The sequence below is a fragment of the Bos indicus genome, chromosome 27, assembly GCF_029378745.1.
Source record: "Bos indicus isolate NIAB-ARS_2022 breed Sahiwal x Tharparkar chromosome 27, NIAB-ARS_B.indTharparkar_mat_pri_1.0, whole genome shotgun sequence".
In the NCBI taxonomy this organism is placed as follows: domain Eukaryota; kingdom Metazoa; phylum Chordata; class Mammalia; order Artiodactyla; family Bovidae; genus Bos; species Bos indicus.
The window spans coordinates 36,465,191-36,471,991 of NC_091786.1; positions in this window are offsets into that span (position 1 = coordinate 36,465,191).

Consider the following 6,801-nt stretch of genomic DNA (forward strand, 5'->3'; position numbering starts at 1 on the left):
GCATTCCACAACACGGCTACATATACTGTACTTAGCACTCGTATCCGTGTACACAAATGCACGAGATGTAAGGCGTTTGACTTAATAGTGACTCCTAAACTCCCTGGGGCTTCCCTCGTAGATCAGCTGGTGCAGAATCCACCTGACGTGTGGGAGACTTCCTGGGTTGGGGAGACCCCCTGAAGAAGGGATAGGCTACCCACTCCAGTTTTCTTACGATTCCCTACTGGCTCAGACAGTAAAGGATCTGCCTGCAATGAGGGAGACCTGGGTTTGATCCCTGGGTTGGGAACATCCCCTGGAGGAGGGCATGGCAACCCACTCTAGTCTTGTTGCCTGGAGAATCCCATGGACAGAGGAGCCTGGTGGGCTACAGCCCATGGGGTCACGAAGGATAAGACGTGACTGACTAAGCACAGCACACAGCACAGCAAACTCCCCTTTATAGAAGTCTTGTTCTAAGAGACAGTATCTGTGCTCAGATTCCATTAGAGGTGGACTTTTCCTCCGTTCAGTCACTCAGTCGTGTCCGACTCTGCGACCCCATGGACTACAGCATGCCAGGCTTGCCTGTCCATCACCAACTCCAGGAGCTTGCTCAAGCTCATGTCTATCGAGTCGGTGATGCCATCCAACCATCTTGTCCTCTCTCATCCCCTTCTCCTCCAGCCTTCAATCTTTCCCAGCATCAGGGTCTTTTCCAAAGAGTTGGTTCTTTGCATCAGGTGGCCAAAGTATTGGAGTTTCAGCTTTAGCATTAGTCCTTACAATGAATATTCAGGACTGATACTCTTTCGGATTGACTGGTTTGAAGTCCAAGGGACTCTCGAGTCTTCTTCAACACCGCCGTTCAAAAGCATCAATTTTTTGGCATCAGCTTTCTTTATAGTCCAATTCTCACATCCATACATGACTACTGGAAAAACCATAGCTTTGACTATAGACGGACCTTTGTTGGCAAAGTAATGTCTCTTCTTTTTAATATGCTGTCTAGGTTGGTCATAGCTTTTCTTCCAAGGAGCAAGCATCTTTTAATTTCATGGCTACAGTCACCATCTGCAGTGATTTTGAAGCCCAAAAAGATAAAGCCTCTCACTGTTTTCCATTGTTTCCCCATTTATTTGCCATGAAGTGATGGGACCAGATGCCATGATCTTAGTTTTCTGAATGTTGAGTTTTAAGCCACCTTTTTCTCTCTCCTCTTTCACTTTCATCAAGAGGCTCTTTAGTTCTTCTTTGCTTTCTCCCATAAGGGTGGTGTCATCTGTGTATCTAAGGTTATTGATATTTCTCCCAGCAATCTTGATTCCAGCTTGTGCTTCATCCAGCCCAGCATTTCTCATGAGGTACTCTGTATATAAGTTAAATAAGCAGGGTGACAATATACAGCCTTGACATACTCCTTTCCCGATTTGGAACCAGTCTGTTGTTTCATGTCTGATTCTGTTACTTCTTGCATACAGAATTTCTACCTGCATACAGATTTCTCAGAAGAAGGCAGGTCAGGTGGTCTGGTATTCCCATCTCTTTCAGAATTTTCCACAATTTGTTGTGATCCACACAATCAAAGGCTTTGGCATAGTCAGTAAAGCAGTAGACATTTTTCTGGAACTCTCTTGGTTTTTCAATGATCCAATGGATGTTGGCAATTTGATCTCTGGTTCCTCTGCCTTTTCTAAATCCAGCTTGAACATCTGGGAATTCACGGTTCACATACTGTTGAAGCCTGGCTTGGAGGATTTTGAGCATTATTTTGCTAGCATGTGAGATGAGTGCAATTGTGTGGTAGTTTGAACATTATTTGGCATTGCCTTTCTTTGGGATTGGAATGAAAACTGACCTTTTCCAGTCCTGTGGCCACTGCTGAGTTTTCCAAATTTACTGGCGTATTGAGTGCAGCACTTTCACAGCATCATCTTTTAGGGTTTGAAATAGCTCAACTGAATTCCATCACCTCCACTAGCTTTGTTCGTAGTGATGCTTCCAAGGCCCACTTGACTTCACCTTCCAGGATGTCTGGTTCTAGGACTTTTGCCTAGAGATAACTATTCTTGATTCCAATGAGCTTTTCCCTCTAGATCAGGAATTCCAGGGAAATGAATTGCTTTCAAAACTTCTGACAAACATAATGAAAAGAAGGGGTCTCATACTTCACTTCATTCTTTTGTTATTCTGTATGTCACTGGCGTTGCCAGTGTGTTATGTTAAATCCATGTGTGTGTGTGTTAATTGCTCAGTTGTGTCCAACTCTGTGACGTCATGGACTGTAGCCTTCCAGGCGCCTCTCCTTGGGATTTCCCAGGCAAAAATACTGGAGTGAGTTTCCATTCCCTTCCCCAGAGGATCTTTTTCACACAGGGATTGAACCCAAGTCTCCTGCACTGCAAGCAGATTCTTTACCATCTGGGCCACCTGAGAATGGTTAAAACTAGAAAACACTTTAAAGTATTGTAATATTTTTCTCCTGAATTCTTTAAACTTCTTTAATCTGATAAACATTCACTTTTAGAAAGTTTCCACTTTTCAAAGTTTTCTGGAACCTTGGAAAGCGCAAATGATACTTTGTATTCATTTAGGATTTTACTGACTAGACTTCTCTGTACAAAGTTCCAAGAAACTGGATGAAGAATGTGCTTGTCCTTCATTTAGCAGTTAAAATGACCCCAACAGGCTTGCAAATCACTTCTTAATGGGATAAATGCTAATTGATATAGGTCAAAGTGATCCGCATCATTTGTCCTTGGCTGGAAGATAAGCATCAATAAATAGAACCATTACACAATGACCAACTTTAATCTGCAGATGTGTGAAATGTGAAGACTTTATCCTTCCTCCCACAGAGTTTATGGTTTTATAGTAGTTTTCTGCACACCACAAAACTTGGAAACCTATAGAGAATAGCAAATGTCTGAGCACCATCTCATCTGCCATAAATTGTGAATGCCAAAATATAACTTAAGACCTCCCAAGTTCTAGGATAGTTAGGAGTACAGTGGTACATATATGCTGTTCCAAAATGAGTGAACAGAATTATGTGATCAAATAAAGGATAGAGCTCTTCTGTGCTGTATCCTAAGCTCTTCCCATAAACCTTCAGTGGTGCAGATGTGAAGTTCTGAGAAATTATGCCTAAAACTAGGAAGCCCTATAGGAACTTGCTAAGTCACTTCAGTCATGTCTGACTCTGTGCAACCCCATAGACGGCAGCCCACCAGGCATCCTGTCCCTGGGATTCTCCAGGCAAGAACACTGGAGTGGGTTGCCATTTCCTTCTCCAATGCATGAAAGTGAAAAGTGAAAGTGAAGTCACTCAGTCGTGTCCGACTCTTAGCAACCCCATGGACTGCAGCCTACCAGGCTCCTCCATCTGTGGGATTTTCCAGGCAAGAGTACTGGAGTGGGGTGCCATTACCTACTTAAAAAAAATTTTAAGCCTCCATTTTGCAAAAAAGAAATAATAAAGTGGACAAAGCTAAAGATCTATGGCTGGGGGTCACTGTCAAGTTAAAACAAATTTACGCCAGTAGAATTTTCAGGGTTTTTTTCGTAGAATCTATAAGTATTTAGGACCTTGTCAAGAATTTAACTTTGTACTGTCACTTTTTACCTTGGTAATGAAATCTTTAATCTTCAGATTAATTAAGTCACTTTGTCTTTGAAGAATTTCCTTTTGTTTTTCATACAAAGATTTTTTTTTTTTTTAAGTCAAGTGGGGGCATATGGCGGGGGGATGGCAGTGAAAAATCAGTCCATTGCCTGCCAGACCTGTTGTTCTTAATGTTTCTGTTCATGTATATATTCTGTTACTTCATATTTTCACAGACCAATTTATTGCCAGGAAATGAACATCATAATTTTTATTCAAAATGTTTTGGCAATTAGTCTTCTGGGAACAATCAAATAAGTGCCAAGCAACATAACTATAGGAGCTCAGATTCTGTGATATGCAAGGACTCAGAAACTTAGATGATTTATGACCTTTTCTTTCCAATTAAAGGATTAGTGTTCACAATTTTTGCACATCTTTGTGCATCTCATACAATGTACAAATATTTAGTCTAATTCATATTTTCTCAGATATTTGAAAGATTATGAAAAAGGAACATTATTGTAGATGTTATTGTCTAATTTAAAAACAAGGAGTGCTTCAGTTAGACATTCAGCAAAGGAAAGGCCTGACAGCGTGTTTGGGCATTTTTAATATTGCAGAGAAAAATCTTTGCTTGATATCTAATGATTTGGAAGCACTGTTTGAGGATAGGAAAAATCATCTATAAGTAACCAGGATTCCCAACAGCAATCATATTGACAATAGTCACTTTACCAACCTCTGCCAGCAAGGGCTATACATTAAAAATAATCAGATCCCTGATAGAAACAAAATTCTGAAGAAAAGGAAAAGTTGCTTGTGTACATCGTTTTCTGTCCCCAAGTTTTACACTGATTTTGAAATGAACACAATATTTCTGTTTATTAAGGAAACTGTGTGGTGTCTGGATAAAATGCAGCTACATATTACCCACGTGTGACAGAGGCAGAAGGTGAAAATGCCTCTGAAACGGGAGGGCGGGGGGAGGGGCGCATTTAGGCTCAAAGGGTAAAACTAGTCAGTTCACTTAACAGACCAGCTTATTAGAAACTGAAGAACGCACTGCCTGATAAAGTCCCTGTAAGAGTTGTTTGGTTTTTTGTTTGTTTTTAATGGAACTTGACATGCTGATTCTAGGAGAAGTGAAGTCGTGCATAGCTAGCATGGCATGCAGAGCCGTAGAGTTGAGGTGTGTGGCTTTGGAGCAAAGAGGGGCTCGTGGAAGACGGGGCAGAATGGAGAGCTGGCCGTCGGCTCATGTGCGGTCGGCGGACACTGTCTTCGTCCCTCCGATCCTTTTTCCTTCGATGTCCTCTCTACATTCTGGAAACCTGGACCCGTGCACAGCTTCACCCTGGTTCCCTGGTCCCCGGGCTTCCGGGAGGTTCGGCCGAAGGGAGGGATGCTCAGGCCTGATCTGAGCATGCGCACTGATTCGGGGCGTGGCCAGCTGGTCACCCACGCCGTGTGAGTGCCCATCAGAGAGTATCCCCTGCAGAGCTTCTTACCGAGAAAGTGGAGAGCACTTTGCTGTCGGCCAGTTCATCCCAGCCCCCTGGTGCTTCCTCTGTGGGACCACGTGAAATGGCTCTGGGACCGAGGGGAGTGGGGTGGGCAGCATGTGGCTCAACCACGTGGACTTCGCCAATCTGTCCACCGCCAGGGCTGAGTGCCTGCTCGGCCGCGGGACGCCGATTCAAAGCCCCAGTATGGCACCTCTCTCCAGGGGGGTTCTGATGTTAACAAGACTTCTTAATGAATGAATTGGGTCTATGCTTTGTGACTTAAAGAGATCATGGGATTTTTTTTTTTTTTTCAATCGAAGAGTGACAACCATGGACCTTCGTCAGTTTTCATCCAGTGACAGGGAAGATCTATATCCAACAACTGAAATGTCAAGGGACAAAAATAAAGTTGCTCTATGACTGCATTCTGTGAGTTATCTTGGTACAAAAACACACAGTTTTTGTTGTTATCATATTTTCTTTGGTTCAAACATATTTGGTAAAATATGTAAACATGCCTGGAGTGTGGAATGCCAGCCTGTTACCTTTGGGGGGGGGAGGGGGGGTCAGAAAGAGGAACACAGGGCCGAGATCGAACTCCTGGTATTAAATGCCTTGTTTTCTATACTTCATCAAATGCCTAAAAACTGTGACAAAAACAATTATATGTCTTAAATCAACTATACTTTAAAAAGAAAGGGTAATACTCAATACTCTCTAACAACCAATGTGGGAAAAGAATCTGAAAAAGAATGTATATATATATATATATATATGAAGAACTTAATCACTTTGTTGTACACTTGAAACTAACACAACATTGTAAATCAATGATATTCCAATATAAAATGAAAATTAAATATAAAAAATTAAAATAAAAAACTACATATATTTGCCAACGTAAACTACTGTAACCTAAATATTCTGCACACCAGTTAACATCTTCAGGATCAGAATGGGCTTTGATAACTTTGCACACTACCTCTCCCACTCCCCCCCCCCCCCCCCCCCCCCCCCCCCCCGCCACCCCCGGATTTCACAATCACGGGTTTCTATTTTCGATTTCCTCCATGCATTCCGGCCAGTTGGTCTCCTCAGTTTCATTATCAAGAGACACTAGCCTCTAAGTCCTGCTAGTTCTAATTATAACCCCGCCCCTAAAAAAAAGTGAAAAATATGGACAAATAGCTTTTTCCCACTTAGAGGTATGTGAGCGAGCGTCTGAAAAAAAAAAAAAAAAAAATGAACTGAACTGAACTTCCAGCCTAGAAGCAAACTCTAGCTAAGGGTAAAGTTCAGGGTCAAGCTGAATTTCTCTCTTAAAGTAAACACGTCTAAGACGAAACAAAGAGGGTGACTGGGAAACGTGTGATCTCACTTCACCACCAACAGGGAACAGTCCAAAGTAGTTCCAGCCTTCACAGAGCTCCGTGGGTCGCATCCAGGTTTTATTGATTCTCGCTGAGTTAGCAGCTCACACGATGACAGCTGCTTACGGCAAGATCACCTCTGACAGACCAACCGACCCAAGGTTTCTGGTTCGTTTCCCAAGATACCAGCAATTAGAACTTCATGACCAAAATTTCAGTATTTTCAGCTGAAAATATTTTTATAACTGACTGAACACAGAGTAAACTGGAAAATCTAATTTTTTGCATCCCTTTTGGATATTCCAAAGATGGAATTATTACATTATCTGTTCTAACT